The sequence below is a fragment of the Mirounga angustirostris genome, unplaced genomic scaffold (genome assembly GCF_029215605.1).
Source record: "Mirounga angustirostris isolate CCGP_5_RB_7025 unplaced genomic scaffold, mMirAng1.0.hap1 SCAF_2, whole genome shotgun sequence".
Lineage (NCBI taxonomy): Eukaryota > Metazoa > Chordata > Mammalia > Carnivora > Phocidae > Mirounga > Mirounga angustirostris.
The window spans coordinates 111,657,150-111,676,237 of NW_026991710.1; positions in this window are offsets into that span (position 1 = coordinate 111,657,150).

The window sequence follows — 19,088 nt, forward strand, 5'->3', positions numbered from 1 at the left end:
GATCGAGCCCCGCATAGGGCTCCCTGCTCCACAGGAAGCCTGCTTCTCCCACTCCCACTCCCCCCACTTGTGTTCCCTCTCTTGTTGTCTCTCTCTGTCAAAAACGAAATAAAATATTTTTAAAAAAATCACCATTCATTTTGATTGGCATTCTTGCAGTACTTTCTACATTAAAAAAAAAAAAAATCCATTTAGGTACCCTTTCATGCATTTAATCAACAACGTTTGGTGTATGATATCCATTAACATTAGATTTAATACAAGATTAACTAAAAATGACCAAAACCATACTAGAGTGCTGTAGATACAATTTCTGAAAAACACAACAAGGTTTTACATAACATATTATATAATAAAGTATGGCAAAGTTCTGGTATTTATTTTAATTATTCTTTAAAAAGAAATAATATTCTTTTTATATATGGCTAGAAAAGATGGATTCTTCTCAGCAGTGCATTTTTTTAATCAAGTTATTTATTCATGTGAACTTCGGTTGCTCTGCCCCTACGTGAACCACACAATCTAGATTAGAAAGGTTAGTTGTATTGCATCTTTTTTAATAACTTGCTGAGAATTCCTAGTATCTTCACTTACAATTGTATCTAGGTTTCTAATGAAATTACTAAATTCTCACCAATCCTATTTCCTTAGTTCTAGATAAACCTTTTTTTTTTTTTTTTTTTTTTTTTTTTTTTGCAAAAGTAGTGTCATGTAATGGTAAAGACCACAGACTCTGGAGCTGGGTGCCTCATTTTAAAACTGGACTTCTCTTGGGGCGCCTGGGTGGCTCAGTCGGTTAAGCAGCTGCCTTCGGCTCGGGTCATGATCCAAGGGTCCTGGGATCGAGTCCCGCATCGGGCTCCCCGCTCTGCGGGGAGCCTGCTTCTCCCTCTCCCTCTGCCTGCTTCTCTGCCTACTTGTGTTCTCTCTCTATCTCTCTGTCAAATAAATAAATAAAATCTTTAAAAAATAAAATAAAAATAAAATAAAACTGGACTTCTTTTACTAGCTTTGTGACCTTGGTAAGTTTTTTATAACTATATTTATTCATCTGTATAAGGGAGATAGTAAAAGGACCTATCTTATAGATCGCTTTGATTCTTACATGGATTACTCAATGTGAAACACGAAAGTGCCTGGCATATATTAAATTCTATGCAATGCTAACTACATTTATTATTACAACCACTGTACTAACATTACCACTGCTATACATGTAAGTGTCCTTCTTGATCTTTCAACGAACATTCTGCAAAACTTAGCTGTGTAATATCCTTTAAAATAATTGTTTCCATGCTACTTAATGATCTGTCATATGTGTCATTTCCTGGACTAATAGAAGGTGCTGGTAAGGATCCATAGTCAATTTTAAATTTCTGGTTGCATGATTATAATTTACAAATTATCCAGCATTGAATAGAAGACACTAGTACTGTAGTAACTACTGTTTCATTGGGTAAAATGTGTTGCTGTTCTTATATATATTCTTATATAATCTAGAATGAATTTATAACCACTAAAACTGGCAGTTTCTCATTCTGCTTTTATTTTTCTTTTTTTTTTTTTTTTTTTTTTTTAAAGATTTTTTATTTATTTATTCATGAGAGACAGAGAGAGAGAGGCAGAGGGAGAAGCAGGCTCCCAAGGAGCAGGGAGCCCGATGCGGGACTCGATCCCAGGACGCTGGGATCATGACCTGAGCCGAAGGCAGACGCTTAACCATCTGAGCCACCCAGGCGCCCTGCTTTTATTTTTCTAAGGGCAATTATTTATTTATTAGCTTTTGGACACAACTTCATAAGAAGAACAGATCAAGCACGTACCTGGATTCCCAAGTATCTTTAAATCTTCCCATTCCCAATCTCCCCTGCCCTCAAGTTCTGGAAGGAAGTGTATGCATAAAATACAAACCTAACAAATGAACTCTATTGCTGGCTGGGGCTTCCATGTCAAATTCTGATATCAGATTCTGTTGGGTTTGTGTAGACCACAAGGGGAGTCTCTGTCATCTAAATTAGGCAGAACTAAGTGGCTTAGAATCCAATCAACTGAAGGTTGTCTTTTTCCCTATATCTACTCCAAGCTCAAATAAAATTTTTGCTCTTAAATGGTGGAAGCCAAAGGAAGCCAAGGAAACCATAGTAACCCATAAGAAAGTAGAACAGAAACCGGAAAGACAGAACAAAAGAGTGTTTGCTTAATGACCAGAGCACAGCAAGTTGGAGCAGTGAGAGGGGGCTACAGTATTGAATTGAAAAGTAAAAGCTCTGCAGTTGCACTCTTCAGATTCAAACACACAGAATATATGACTTTGTGTAGGTTACCTAATCATTTTCAGACTTGGCTTTTTTACTTATGGAACTGGAATAATTAAAGCAGCTACCTCATTGGGTTTATGTAGGTTTACAAACATTTTAAGTTAATATAAGGAATGTCACAATGCAGCTTCCTACCACCTAAACATGCTTAATAACTATATTAGCCATCATTAATTTGGTGTCCAGATCTCTCTCATGATCTACGGAAATAACAGTAATGGAAAAACAGCAATATGACTTGTGTTCTCAGAGGATTTCTGTTCTTGTTCATTTTAACCTCTGTAAAGCTCATGAAGGGAAGACACAGAAAGAAGGCCCCGAAGGTGGAGAGAGATGCTGGTAAACTAGAACACTCATTCATTTTTGCACCAAAGATTTCTTGAGTGTCTCCACTATTTAGGTGTTGGAATTCAGTCAGGAAAATAAACAAAAAATCCTGCCTTCGTGGAGCATAGATTCTAGTGCAATGTAAATAAAATATCAAATAATTAAAATATAATGGCTACTAGGTGGTAGGAGTGTTAAGAGAAAGATAAAGCAAAGAAAATAAACAATATGTCAGGCAAAGTATGCCATATTCAACAGAGTAGCTGGGGCAGTCCTCCCTGAAAGATGACATTTGAAGAACTTGGGAAGTGAAGTGGGGCATGAATGGGGCCAGATCACAGAAGGTCTAGAAGACTGTCAGAAAAACTTTGGCTTTATCCTTAATATTATGCTATAAATTACTGAGAGAATTAGAGGTTCAGTATGCTCTGACATATGTTTTAAAAAGGTCATTCTGGGGCGCCTGAGTGGTTCAGTCAGGTAAGCATCTGGCTTCAGCTCAGGTCATGATCTCAGGGTCCTGGGATCGAACTATGAAGAATAGTTTGGCTGGGGTAAAGGGAACAGAAAGGAGACATGCTGGGTAAATACTGCAGCAATCTAGGTGAGAAACAATGTTGACTCAGACCACGGTTGTGTCAGTAAAAAATCATGTGTAGGTGGGAGCATTATGGATATATGTTTTAGAAATCTACCAGGTAGGTTTTCTGAGAGATTAAAGAGGAATCAGGAAGGACCTCTTTAAGGATAGGTTTGCCATTTATTGAATTGGGGAAGCCTGAGCAAAGAGCAGGATGGTCTATGGGAGGGGTGTGTGGGATGGGCAATGATAAGGAGGATAAGGATAAGAAATACAGACATCAGAATACTTACCCCAGGAGGAAACATGTTTGTGTACTTTCCCTTCCCAAGTTGTATAAACTTCAGAATGGATGGCCAGATTTTGGTTTTGAACCACAGAATTAAAATTTTAGCTTGAAAGCTTTGATGCAGCTTTAAAAAGGAGAGGTAGAACTTTGTAATTTGAAAGTCTCAAGAGAGCAATCATGCCTGTAGCTCTATAGTCTTGTCACTTAATTGATCTTTAATTTATCTAGTCATTAATTCGAGAAATAATTTTGGAGTGCCTTCTTTGTTCGAGGGAGTGTGAAAAAAATTTACATATGTGATAAACAAAACAACTATGGTCCCTACCCTTATTTGAGTTTACACAGCTCACTGGGGATATGTATATGCATATGTGTTTCTGTGTAAATCATTAAACGATTCTAGGTCAAGGAATTTTGCCATCTTATTGTGTTAAGTTGCATCAGTATGTCAGCAGGTTAAATGTTCAGAAGCAGTCATTATTATAAGTGATTAGCTATGTGGATGTGTACAATGGGCAATCTTAAAAATAGATTTTGAAAGTATAGCAGAAAAATGATTTTTCACAGAAAGTGAGGAACAGAATGTTGCATTTACAAGCTTGCCTTATAGCATTCATCATTAATCTAAAGATTTATGAACACTTCAAAGGTCCAACCACCAAATAGTAGCTTAGGACCACTTAAAGATGAGCTAATATAAATGATATTCACAAGATAGCAATAATTTGTTTAAAAAATGTTTTATTGGAATTTAAAGATAAAAAAAAACCCTCAATTCAGGAAGCAGTGTTATTTATGTTTTTTTTTTTAATAGTTATAGGCTCAGTGTAGTTAGAAACATATTTACTAATAAACAGTTTTTTTTTTTTTTAAGATTTTATTTATTTATTTGAGACAGAGAGAATGAGAGAGAACACATGAGAGGGGATAGGGTCAGAGGGCAAAGCAGACTCCCTGCCGAGCAGGGAGCCCGATGCGGGACTCGATCCCGGGACTCCAGGATCATGACCTGAGCCGAAGGCAGTGGCTTAACCAACTGAGCCACCCAGGCACCCCTAATAAACAGTTTTTAAAGTAATGGCATAAGTAGTTGAAACAGCATTCATAACAGAACAAGCTAGAACAAAAAGAATGGTCTATCTGTATTAAATTTTGTGTTATTGTGTGTGACATTTTATTTGTAGTTTTATTCTATAGACATCCTTATGTGAATATTTTAAAAGCAGTTAAATAATACTGAGGATATAAAAATAGTCTACATTTATACATTTAGAAATATGTATTTATACATATATACATATAAGTAAATATGTACATGTATGTACTCTATAAATTATCAAGAAAAACCTAGTAGATTTTTTACTTAAACTTGATTTTATGCTAATAATTTAAACAAATTCACTGATTATGTTAGGGTATAACTTTTCTATATTGTCTTACTTTCTTCTTTAAGTCATTTGGAAAATTTAAAAACTCCATATCAATATATTTTTGTAGAGGTTGTGTTAAAATAATATGTGTGTATAACTATATATCAAACAGTATATATGTAGCTATATTTATTTTGCTCAGGCCTACCTCACAGAGATGTTGTATTTGAATTTTCATAAAACACTGCCAGATTTATACACCCCTCCTTTTTCTGTGTCCATTTACTATAAGAATAATGTACTTTGTGAAGTAGAAATTTTCTTGGTTATCCCACCTAGGAAGCCCTCCTTATTCGAGAATATTTAGTAAATGACCTACATTATGCAGTGAGTCTTGGAACTGGTGGGAGTTATAAATCACCCTGCACCATTGAAGGTTAAAGACAAGATAATCACTTTTTTAGCCTCTTTTACGCTAGTACATGAGCATCTGAAATTAAGCAGATGAATTTGACCCAACCTTTGAATTGGGAGGCAGTGATGCAAAATCTAAGGGGTCATGGAGAATTGCTTTTGGTGTCAGCCATGCAACGGCATCCGGTTTACAGGAGCAGAATGGCAATAATACTGGTCATATCCATACCAGTAATATGCATGCAGCACTTTACAGTATGTCTGGTTTGCATTTGCCTGTGAGGTAGATTTTCCACATATAACCACAACAATATCTCCATCTTATTTGCTTCTAGAATGTGACTTAGATATTCTGCCATCAGTGAGGACACCTGGCTTGGCTATAACCAATAGCATGGGGTGGAAGGAGGCTGTGTGATTTCTGAGGCCAGGTCATAGTGATGCTGCTTTCTGCCTGATCCATTGGGATTCTAACTCTTGAAGCATTCAGCCACCACATAAGCAGGCCAACCCTTCAGAGGCCACCGAGCTGTAAGGAAGCCGAATTAGCTAACATGGAAAGACCACGCGAAGCTATACACAGAATGACTTGAGACTGCTTTGAAAGAAAAGGATGCCTGGCTAGCTGCTCCAGCTTCCCCCTCCTCAAGTTTCAACCACCGCCTGATTGTAACTATGTGAGAGTCACTGAGCCAGAATGGGTGAGTTGTACCTGGATTCCTGACCCACAGAAACTGTGAGATAAAATAAAAGTATTGTTGTTATTTTAAGCCACTATGTTTTGGAGTACTTTGTTATTCAGAGATGGGTATAAGCCATTCAGAAATGGCTTTCAACTAAGCAAAACAAACAAACAAAAAAAATTTCAAAGAATTGCCTAATTGGAAGTACGAATTAAAAAAAAAATTTTTCTCTCACATGCTTCCTCATTCCTTACCTTTTCATGCTCTAGTTTGGGATGGAACTGCATGTGAGGAGTCTTCGGGGTTCCTTGTTACTCCGATCTGATACTGATACTGCACACCCTAAAATAGGTGTAGTTCTAACCTGTTACACTTCTGAACTGTTCCGCTTCCTTCACTAATCCCTGATGTTGAACCTCAGATGATTCTCATGGGAGGAGAGGCATTTTTATTTCACTTACCAGGATCCCCAACTTTTCTCTCTCAGTATCTTAAACTTTTCTTTACTTACCAGAGAATTATTTCCAGTTTCCCTCGGAGCCTATATCTTTCTTTCGACTCCTACCTTTTCTATGGCACACTGAGTATTATGAGCATGTTACATCTGATGAATTTCAAATACAGTGTTTTGGTAAAGGAAGACGGAATTTTTCTCAACTGGATGCTTTCCCTTGCAAAAGTAGCTGCCTTTGTCTCACTGAGCAAACCTACTTCTTAAAACCGAGGAATTGGGCTTATGGTCCAGGATAAAGTAAGACTGTTAGTATTCATGGAGTCCCATATTGTGTTTGTTTGTCCTCATGTGAGCTCCCAAGGTCCCACTAGCTTTTCTCATCTGTAATATTTTCTAGACCATCCCAAAGCACATTTACTTTCTATGCATATGTCCCTTCATGTTTTGCTACCCACCTCTACAGGGCGCCATCATCTGTGTGCTACCCACCTGTAGAAGAAGAGCCCTGTTTTATTGAGATAAAGAACACTGTATCTTTTAACTAACAGTATGCTTTCCCATTATTTAAAAAAGTGTTTGGATACCTTTGTTTTTCTCAATAGAGGCAGATGTGTCAGAAACTGGAACTTGATTTTAAATACCTGATAGCTTAGCTTGAGCTAATAAGAGAAATGTATGCTACAATATAGAAAGAATCTTCATAACATAACAAATAGATGGCAATCTTCAGGGGTAGGCAGTAAGGGAGATGAAGGAAATGTGAAGGATCAGTCTCCATGTGAGTCTGTACATGAAAATAGAACAACTCGTTGCCTGTGATGTAGCCCGGAGTAGGTCAGGAGGCCCTTGGGGACACAATAGCCAAAAACTAAATTGAATCCATTCTGCCTTCTCAACTCTGCAGCTCCACAACCACCAGTCAGAGCTCTACAAAAGATGATAGTAATCTTCAGATCAAAAGCATCTCCTGTGGAACCCATCACCAAGAGAAACAGAGCTACTCTGTTCATGGAGGTGGCGGAGTGCGCAGGATCTCTCATGCAGCTAGATGTCATTTGAAACCCAGTGAGAACGAGGTTCAGTCTTTGTATTAGGCTTAGAAGTATATTACTAGCGGTCTCCATTAAAGAGCAAAAGAGAAAACAGCTGTTCATCTCCATCTTAAATTCAATATTATTTTTATCTTTTTACACTCTGGAGGTTATGTCAAAATTTTTCAGATATTTTTTATGTCTCTATGAAAACTCTTTTCAGTTGGTTTCTTTCCTTGTTTTATATAGTTACATTTACTTTATAGAAAAATGTGCTATAAATCAGTATTTTTATGAACAATACAGATATGAGGCCTAGTTTTGACCCAGTGGTTGAGACTCCTGAGGACAAAATTAAAAGAAAGTTACAATCAGTTGAATACTGTATTAAGCCCAGATATAGGATGTTGGAAGTACCAAATTAAACCCAAATATTTTCCCATCATATCCCTCATGGAAATAAAACAAAAGCTTACTGTCAGTAAGATTTAAATACATTGAAATCTAGATGTCTTTCTATTTAGGAAAATCATGTAACACACAGAATTTTAATAGCACAAACATGAAAATAGGATTTCCTTTTAAAATTAATCAGTTTAAAAGAAGTGTCACAAATGGTTTTAAAAAGTAATCGACTTAAGAAAAGATAGATCTGGGAAAAGTGAACAAGAACAATGTTTTTTATTATTTGTATTACATTCATAACCAATGACATTGATAAGACAGTAGCAAGAATGAGGTGCAAATTGGAGGAATATTCATGGCAATTCGAAGTGCCTTGAAAAGTTGATCTGAATTGCTTGCATCAAAGAGGAAATAGACTCCTTAATGATCACTTCTCTGACAACTAACAGTAACATCATTTTTAGCTATGACTGCTAAAATTAGATACCTTCCTCTTGGAAATATGCATTCCCTGACAACAACACAGGATGACAGCCTTCACCTCATGATAAGAGAGAGAGCAATAATCCACTTTAAATGAGCAATTTCTGTGAAAAAAAAATGTTACTTAAGAAGGATTTGATGGCAGAATAACAAAAATCTGTGCCACACTAATTACTTTAGCAATCCTTAGTGAAGTGCTTGCTTTGATTTTAAATAGAGTATACAATTTTCAAGATATTCAGTTATTAGGACTGTTCATACGAGGAAAAGAGACTTTTATTGTTGACAAAAGGGCTTTTAACAACTTGTTATAAAATTATGCTTACTTGAGTAAACGACACAATAGAATGTACTTATTAGAAGTGCAGACAAATGACTTTTAAACTGCTGCCTTTAGGCTGCTAGCTGTTGATAACTAAACTGGCAGCCTGATGCCACGATCATTTGCCTGGCAGTGCAAAGCTAGACTATGGGACCTTGTCAGGCCATCCATCATGGCTTGTCACCTGAAGACATAAATAAAAATTCAGCATTTCCCCAGATCTATTAGAAGGCTGGTATGTCTATTTAGAGTCCCCATGGCAAAATTATGGCTTAAATTCAGCCTTTTAAAATGTATACATTAGTACCAGTGCAGACATAGAGTCAACATTCATTTTGCACACTTAAAACAAAATGTACTGAGAAAATTAGGTCCGAAGTGAGAGAAATAGCTACAAAAATATGAAGTTAAAAGCCTCTAATTTTATAAATCATGGAATTTGACAAATGATGTGTTAATGGGAAGGAATTACATCTATTATGACGATATAGAATCACCAAAATGTCATAGGTAGAATGGAGAAAATCTTCTTGTTCTTTGAAATATTTTGTTAAAACATACTCTAAATACAAGTACAGTTAGAGAATTACTCTAGAACAGAGGTCTATAATTTTTTTCTCCCTAGGGTCACATAGTAAATATTTAAGCTTTGAAGGTCACATGTGGTCTTTCTCACAAATTCTCCTTCGACTTTATTTCATCTCTTAAAAACCATTTAAAAAACCATTCTTAGTTCATCAAAGGTATAAAAAAGGTAAAGGGTCCACAGGCCGGACCTAACCCAGGGGTTGTATTTTGCAGATCCCTGCTCTGGAAAGTAAACAAATTCTTATATATATATATATATATATATATAATGAAAAGATACATTTTTTTAATTTAAAAGACTTCATTCTTGCTTTTGCAGTGATTATTTTTCAAGTAACAAAAAACTCTATAAAATATGTCAAATTTCGTGAAATTGGAAAAGTAACTATTAGATATAATGCTTGGCATGTGAGTGCATTTCATATCAAATCAGTACTTCTGGCTATACTTACACAATTTGAAAAGGAGAGTTTAATACAAGTTGGATGGTACTCCAGTCACTTAAAATGGTACTGAGAGTAGTCTTGAGACAACCTGCATTAAATTTAGCTCAGTGCCAAAAGCAGCTGTTTGAAATAGTCCTGGATGCACTTCGGACATGTGTATCTTGGTGTGAGGTTACAAACCATCCCTTTTAACATGTGCCATTTTTACTACTAACATTAAAGGACAACAAAGTACTCTGAATTTTTAATTTCTTTGGAATCTGTGCATGTGTGTGTGTGTGTGTGTCTATGTAAGTGTATGTATGTGTTTATCATAGCTGCCTGAAAGGTAAAGAATGATCAATCTTGTTAGATATTTTGGGGAGTGAGAATAAATAATTTTTATAGAAAAAAGATTAAACTTTATGAGTTCTACAGGCAACAAAAGATAGCACAATTATTATGAGATGCAGTGGAATTATTGGCATTATTGAAATTTTCTTTCCTGGATTATATGCTGTTTACAAATTTTTTTAAACAGGCAGAAATTGTGTCAACTAATGAAAAGTTGTTCCAAAGGTGTTCCAAAATAACACACTTGCTAATCTTCTGTTTCAAATGCCTAGTTTTTTAAACAATGTTTTTTGTTATTCTTTGCACCAACAGAAAAGAAAATATTTCAACAATTCTGAAGTTATTTTTTAAAATACTATGACTACCTTTTCTGTCCTTATAAAATAAAAAAAATTAAGTACTTGAGTTAAGTACTTAAATATCATTGACATTTTTGAAATAGGTTGCTGCCTATTTTCAAATATTCAAGAGAAGGTTTTTTTAATTAATAAATATTCTCTGTGCACCAGGCCTTCTGTAGGAATTAAGAAATACAAAATGAATAAGGCTTTAAAAATGCATGCTGGAGGAGAAAACAAGCATGATATAGTTCAGTTCTAGCATTTGCTGGGCACAGATACACCATAGGTACTTTACATAAGTCCGTGATTTACTACTTAAAACAACCCTGAGTCAGGTCACATGCTGAGTCTCAGGAGATATAAATAGTAATTTTACTACGTAAAATCAAATAAATAACCAGTAAGTTGCAGTGAGGCTTTGAAGATAGGTTTGCCCTAATCCAAAGTCAAATTTTGTTTCCTGATTTGTCTGTTGATCCAAGTACACTCTCTTGCTATTTTTTTTTTCCAACAGCAAAATGAAACATCCGAAAGTCTTAAGAGAAATGCAATTATAATTGCCTAAGGTCTACTAAGATTATTCCTGGATTATACTCTTGTGACTAAAAATTTCCTTCTCACCGAGATTTTTGATTATTTGTAAGTTTTGCCAACTTGCCATCTCTATCCTTATTTCATTATTCTTGTCTTCACTTATGTGTTCCTAATTTTTTGGAAATTTCATTTGAGTATATATTGCCACTGAAATTATTAATACTCAGATTTTTTGAAGATTTATTTATTTATTTGAGAGAGAGACAGAGAATGTGGGGGTGAAGGACAAAGGAAGAGAGAATCTCAGGCAGACTCCATGCTGAGCACAGAGTCCGATGCAGGGCTGAATCTCATGAGATCACAACCTGAGCCGAAACCAAGAGCTAGGTGCCCTAGATATTTTTATTTTTATTTTGACTTTAGATGGCATCTTATTTTTCTTCTTCAAATATAGTTATAAAAGTTTTCCAGTGTAGATTTTTAAAAGTAGCAATAAATAGGGGCATCTGGGTGGCTCAGTCTTTAAGCGTCAGCCTTCGGCTCAGATCATGATCCCAGGGTCCTAGGATCCTAGGATCCTAGGTCCTTCCTGCTTGGCAGGAAGCCTGCTTCTCCATCCTCCCTCTCCGACTCCCCCTGCTTGTGTTCCCTCTCTCGCTGTGTCTCTCTCTGTCAGATAAATAAATAAAATCTTGAAAAAAAAAAGTAGCAATAAGTAAATGGAAAGGACTAGAAGAAAAAGTGAGAAAGAACTGGAAGAAAGTAAGTTACTTTATTTCTTAAAGAAAGCTTCAGCATACACCCAGCCAAAGTGTGGAGCTTGACAAAGCTCTGTGGCCCCGGTTGTCTTTTTTCCTATAGATGCAGCTATGAGGTGGTAGAGTGCTGGCCCTTCCACCACTGACAGAGAGGGAGGCCAAGGCTGAGTGTGGGAAAGCCTTTGGATTCATCACCAGCAGGCAGCTTTTTCTAGTTGACCTACAGGTTTCCAGATAATCAGTTCTACCTTATGCTCTACCTTAAGTGAGGGTGTGTTTCACATGCTTAAACCAAGAGTGTGTCATTTACATAATGAGACAGATGGTGGATCTGACAAAATTGCATTCAGAATTTTTTCCTTAATATTACATGCAACTAAATATATACCTAAAAACTGATTATTAAATGGCCAGCAAAATGTTACTAGAGGGATTTTAAAAGAATAAACACTTCTTTTGGTCAGTTACTCCAGTTAACTCTTTCTGATTATTTGATAGGAGAAACCACATAATAATCCCAGGGGGGCCAAGAAATTTCTAATATTTACTTGGACATGTAGAATTTTAAGAATGCTTTAAACTCCTCATTATGGATGGTATTTGTTTAGGTGCAGGTGATGCTGTAATTTAAGTAGAGCACTTTGCATTGAAATCATGTTTTAGAGCTATCAAAGCAATTTCACTTACGGCGTCACCCTTGAAATCCCTTTGTAGATAAGCTGGATGTACAAATGTACTAAGTTTCAAACTTGTAACTTGCCTAATGCCAAATGATAGTAAGTGTTATTCACTTAGGGCCACAACACACATCTCTAATTCTCAGTGCAATTTTTCATTACACCATGCTGTCAAATAGGTACAGGATATAACAGCATTGGGTTAATTATGGACCTCTCTCTGGAAGACATTTCAGGTGCCCTTGAAGACCAACTTAACATTCCCACAATGGCTTTAGCCCAAATCACAGGTAAGAAGTAGGTGGGTAGTGCAGTAGCACAATGAGTCAGAAAAAAATCTCAAATTCAAGCACTATCTTAGAGTTACTTTATTGTATTATTTATATTGCTGGTAATGTTATTTGGATGAAAAATGATTGTTAGAATATATATATTTATTTATTCACTTATTAATGGTGATGGATTCCTTTAATTTTTGTTTCTCTGGGAAACTCTTTATCTCTCCTTCATTTCTGAATGATAGCCTTGATGGATAGAGTATTCTTGGTTGCAGATTTTTTTTCTTTCAGCACTTTGAATGTGTCATGCCACTCCCTTCCAGCCTGCAAAGTTTCCAGTAAAAAATCAACTGATAGCCTTATGGGGTTTCCTTTATATGTAACTGCTTTCATGCAGTGTGGCGTCTGATCCTTTCCCTTCTCTGTGCCTGCAGTGTCCCTTTATACCATGGAAAGTCTTGCAGGTTAGTTTTGTTCTTGATTGCATCTCCACCTCCTCCTACCCTTTTTGGTGGGCCTCCAGGGGATACTAGAACAAGGATTTAGTGGACAATTCTAAGTCAAACCTAACTAGCAGGCCCCTTAACCTCTGAAGATAGGAAAAAAAGGTTATTTAAGCCAATCCTGGCAAAGGGATTGTCTGGGCCAATTTTGACTTCTGTCATGGGCCAGCCTGGTTCCAAGCATCTAGGCTATTCATAGTTAAATGTATGAACATCTGCAAGATCAAAACTCTGCTTAATGAGGTGATAATTGTTGAAACTAAATAACACAGACATGGTGGTGTCAGAAACAAGGGCAAGCAGCCACAAGATGGGCTACTTTGGCATGAACATTATTTTGAGTTAAAAGCAATCAAAACCCAGCAGATTCAGGAAAAGCTCTTTACCTCCCCCTCAACTGCCTGCTGGTACCGGGAAGAGAGCTATTAACAGTGATTCCTCTTCACTTAAGAAGCTTATCTACATGGTAGGGCAACCTTTGTTTTCCAAAAATTTCCTTTCACCTTCCTGCTAATGGCTTTTCTCCCTTTTGTATCTTCAGACTCTACCTTTCCCCTTAGCTCATATAAGTGTCAAATTGCCTCACTGTCTTTGGAACTTCATGTCTCTGTGGATTCCACATAGGTATGCTATTAAATTTGATTTTCTCCTGTTAATCTGTTTGATATGAGTTTGATTCTTAGTCCAGCCAAAAGAATCTCAAAGCACATAGGAAATTCTTCCTCTCCAACAGTGGTTTTCCAAATTACTCTCTCACATTTATATATGTTTGAAATTTTCCAGAATACAATTTTTTTAAAGTAATGCTGCCATGAAAACTTCTCTGGAAAAGGGACATTAAAGGAAGCAAAGGGAGATGGTAAAAAATGAGATATGGCTGATAACAGAGGAATGAATATTTCAGGGAAAGAGAAAAAAGAAGTGCAAAAATCTTTCAAGGATAAGAGTTTAGCATATTGAGGAATAAGTAAAAATAAGTGTGGCTAGAGCCAAATCAGGGAGGAGAAGGGTAGGGGGAACTGAGCAAAAAGGAATTTAGTTAGGCATTCATTCAGGCCTTGCGTATATTTTCATTTTGGTCTGAGTGTGATGATGAAAACATTTTGGAAGTAGAGGGGACATGTGTTAAATTAAAAACAAATCTCAAGTCAAATATTTATGTTAACATTTTTATAGGTATGCAGTCAAGTTCTGAGCAACTGTGTTAGCACAAGGAGATGACATAAGATATTACACTAAAACAAGTGAGAGGAAATAATAGCTTGAATTGGGGAAGTGGGCACATGTAAGGTGGTGAAGAGTGGCAAGACTGGAATACCTGATAATAAATTTTATGTGGCGTATGAGGGAAAAAGAAGAATCAATGATGTATGATCCTCTGAGCAACAGAGAGGATGTTGCAATATTACTGAGAAAGTAAACACTGGGGATTGGTGATAATAGTTTGGGCAGGGGAATTATGTTTTCTGTTTTGGACATATTAATTTTGAGATACTTATCAGTAATCCAAGTATGTTTTTTGAACATGTAGCTATATCTTAGAATTAAGAACTTAGAGACAACCTCTGGACTGGAGTCTTCACAGTTATCAATATAATAACAACATTTAAAACTACATGAGCAAAAAAGTGTGGGTGCATACAGAGAAGAGTAGATGTCCTAGTAGTGAATCCTAGTTTATTCCAACTTCAAATAATTGGAAAGGAAAAGAGAAGATAGAAGAGGAAATTGAGAGGGAACACAAAAGCAATAGGAAGAAAATCAAAGCGTGTGGTATCTCTATAGCCAAGTGTATAAATATTTAGAGAAGTAGGGGTTTTCTACTTCCAGGAGATGGCACACTAGATGTACAGAGAAAATGCTCCCAGTATAGATTCTTATGAATGATGGACATAATATTTTAAACAAAGTTGTTTTTAAGATTAAACAGAGCGGGTGGTAATGTTAGGGAAACAACCAGATGCCAATAATGACAAGAAAGCTGCATTCCACAAACATAAACTAACACTGGAGCTGGTGTTTTCCTTCAAATTATTCTTCTGTTGCCTGGTGGCCTGGACCCTGGACTTGAAGAACCATCTATGTGCAAGTAAAGGAGGAGAAAATATAGATTGATCTGGGCGGAAAATGGAATCGCAGATGCCCATATAGAGTCAGGACCCAACTGTTGAACTCAGGGAGAAAAAAGCCCTCAAAAGGAAACTTTCCTGTCTCAATCTTGTTTTGAATAAAGCAGGGGTAATAAAAGAGCTTCCTTGAATAAATCCTAACTGCACATCACTATTCACTCAGTGGGTGTCTGAATTCTTTCTGTGGTCTGAAAAGACTTGAGAATTGACATTAAAATTTTTCATAGGGTGGTTATACCATCAGGCTCTAGGCAAGTGCCTGACAGAAATAACACACTCTTCCTTTCTCGAAGAACACATTTTAGAAACAGACTTAAAAGATTTGACAAAGAATAAAGGAATGTGAGCTGATAATCAAAGAATAATAAAAATATTTTGAAACAAACCTTAATGTCAAAGACTGCTGAAAGGTAGGGCACAATGATGTTGATGACCTTGAAATGAGTGTTTTGTCTCCAGTTGTGAAGAGGAAACCCTGACAGGACTGGGTTCAAGAGGGAATGGAGGTTGTATTCATGTCCTATGGCTGTTGTAACAAATCACCACAGATTTAGTGACTCCAAACAGCACAAGTTTATTATCTTACTGTTCTGGAGGTCAGAAGTCCAGATGGACTAAAATCAGTGTTTTGACAGGACTGCATCGCTTCTGGAGACTCTAGGGGAAAATCAGCTTCCTTGTCTTTTCCAGCCTCCAGAGGCTGTCTGCAAGCCTACTCTCATGTCCCTGTTCTCCATTTCAGTGCCCCTGCTTCCACACGTGTGTGTCCTCCCTTGGTTCTTCTGCCACCCTCTTTCATCTTTTATTTTTTTTTTTTAAGATTTATTTATTTTATTTATTAGAGAGAGAGAGCATGAGAGGGGGGAAGGGCAGAGGGAGAAGCAGACTCCCCGCTGAGCAGGAAGCCCGATGCGGGACTCGATCCCGGGACTCCAGGATCATGACCCGAGCCGAAGGCAGTCGCCTAACCAACTGAGCCACCCAGGCGCCCAGCCCTCTTTCATCTTTTAATTACATACATTGGGACTACCCAGAATAATGCAGGGTAACCTTCTGATTTTATTTTATTTTTTAAAAGATTTTATTTATTTATTTGAGAGAGAGAGAGAATGAGAGACAGAGCATATGAGAGGCGAGAGGGTCAGAGGGAGCAGCAGACTCCCTGCCGAGCAGGGAGCCCGATGTGGGACTCGATCCCGGGACTCCAGGATCATGACCTGAGCTGAAGGCATTCGCTTAACCAACTGAGCCACCCAGGCGCCCAATCTTCTGATTTTAAAATCCCCAACCTAATCACATCTGTGATATGTTCTTTTGCCATGACAGGTAACATATTCATGGGTTCCAGGGATTAGGACGTGGGCATCTTAGGCGGGGGTAGGGGGTAATTATTCTGCCTTCCATAGAGGGTGGAGGAGAAATCTGGAGGATCAAAGGAATGATTTGCTGTGTATTTTAAATGAGCAGGGGCCTTTTGTTTTCTTTAATATATTTGTAATGTGCATTTTTAATGGATGAGAGAGACATATCTGCAGGAATATATTCCTTAAGTACATGGAAGGAGATGAGATAAGGAGTGCAAGAGTTGGAGAATGGCATAAATTGGGTGAGGACAATTCATCAAGTACAACTTTCAAGAGGAAAGTTCGTACAGTAGCATAGTAAATTTGGTGGTAAGAAGATTATTTTCTGATTGCTTCTATTGCTTCAGTGAAGAAGGAAACAAAGTTATCAGTGAAATTTAATATATTATTGGTGTTTAAAATGAAAAAAGCTAATAGCACTGCTCAAGATAAAAGCCAAGAACAGGAAAATAATTAAGATATTCCAGATTCCAGGTGTGTGGTACAAGAGAAATATGGAGCCAATCATCAAGGACCAGAAGGGGATAATATTGAAAAGTAGAAAGGATAGACTGGCAGCCAGTCAAAGGGGGCACCTGGGTCATGATCACAGGGTCCTGGAATTGAGCCCCACATCGTGCTCCCTGCTCGGCCATGGGGGGAGCCTGCTTCTCCGTCTCCCACTCCCCCTGATTGTGCTCTCTGTCTATCTCTGTCAAATAAGTAAATAAAATCTTAAAAAAAAAAAAAAAGAAAAAAAGAAAAGAAACCAGTCAAGAAATTCTGGCATGAGTGGTAGAGGGTAATGCCTGAATTAAAAGTACAGGATAGAAAAGCCCAGAAGACAAAAGACAAGGCTGTACCTGCAAAACAAGTGATATGGGAAAAGTAACTGGTCTTTTAAAAACTGGAATCTACAGCTTCATTTACCTCATATCTGTCTTACCTATAGACCCCACATCCTGTTGAATGTACCTTCTAAAATATTTTGAGTCAACTTTGTATGTCCTTTCTCATTCCTATTGCAATATAATTTAGCAAGTAGGAATTGTATTTTTAGAGTACAATATTTAGAATTAACGCACTTGCTTTGTCATTTATTAACATTGATATTTAGCATGTAAAAATATAAGCCTCAATAAAGTATAATAAATATAAATAATAATTATTTTAATACCATAAGCTCTAATAATCATTACATCATTATTTATAATCATTAATTATTAAAATAATAATTATTTAATTATTAATTAAATTTGTTATCAGTCAAATTATTAAGCTGATCATTATTAAATTAATAGCCATTTAAATAACAATTACTATTTTTTAAAAAAGTAGTAGTTGTCAATGATGCAATACTCTTTGTTGTAGTAATAAGTAGGATATGTCTTTTATTTGCAATATAGCAATTACGTTCCAAAACTCTTTTTCCAGAATCTTCTTTCTATGATGAACAATGGAGCTTAAAAATTTTTTGACAACAAAAACAAAAATAATGAAGTACTAAACCCTAAAATGTTCTAAAAACTTTGTATTACAGACTATTATCTCTAAATCCTTTACATACAATAATTCATTTAACTCCCTACAAAACACTAACAGTGTGGGCTTAGTACTATTAATATCCTTATTTATCTGATGAGGCATCAGAGGCTTCAAAATATTAAACAACTCTCTAAGGTTTACATATAGTAAGTGACACAACCATCATGGTAGCACCTTACTCCTTCAAGAAGTGTTTTAAGAAACCATCACTTAAAGAAAAACCAATGTTGGGATATATATGTGATGCTTTTGCCTTGACTGCCAGAAAGAGATACACCTTATACTTTACTTCTTTTATTGACCTTCAGGATGAGAAAGACTAATATGGACTTTCTGATTTTTAATTACATGTGGAGGGAAAAAGCATTTCCCTCCATAAAACAACATTGAGGAAATAGAGCAAAGGTGTTTCCTATATTTAGAAACATATAGGAAATTGATTGCCATCTTGATAGATTCCATTGCTCAGCAAATTTTATTTCAGGTCATCTCCTTTGATATGGGGGAAGGGCATAGCATCAGACACTTATGAAAATTGTAGAAACATGGGATTTTTACAAGATAACCCTAGGTTTCAAGTAAAATTATAAAATTCTATAAAATTAAAACTATCTCTAGGTATTAATAAATTTAGTATAAAGAAAACTATAACGTCTGATAAAATTTCTTGTCTACCTGCCTGTTGTTATTACTCACTGATTCAACTATGTGGTCCAAAAATGTTATTCAGGGTGCACTATGAGAAAAGAAAGTTTCTCAAATACATTCATCATGCTTGCAATATATATCATAAGATCAATATCATATGATCAATGTCATCGTAAGATCAAAGGTTCATTTTTACATGTTGTCTTTAAACTTCTACGTATTTGGGCAAAGTTATAAGCTACCTTCTTTTGGCAGTAGCATTTTTACTTAATAAGGATAAATTTGCAAA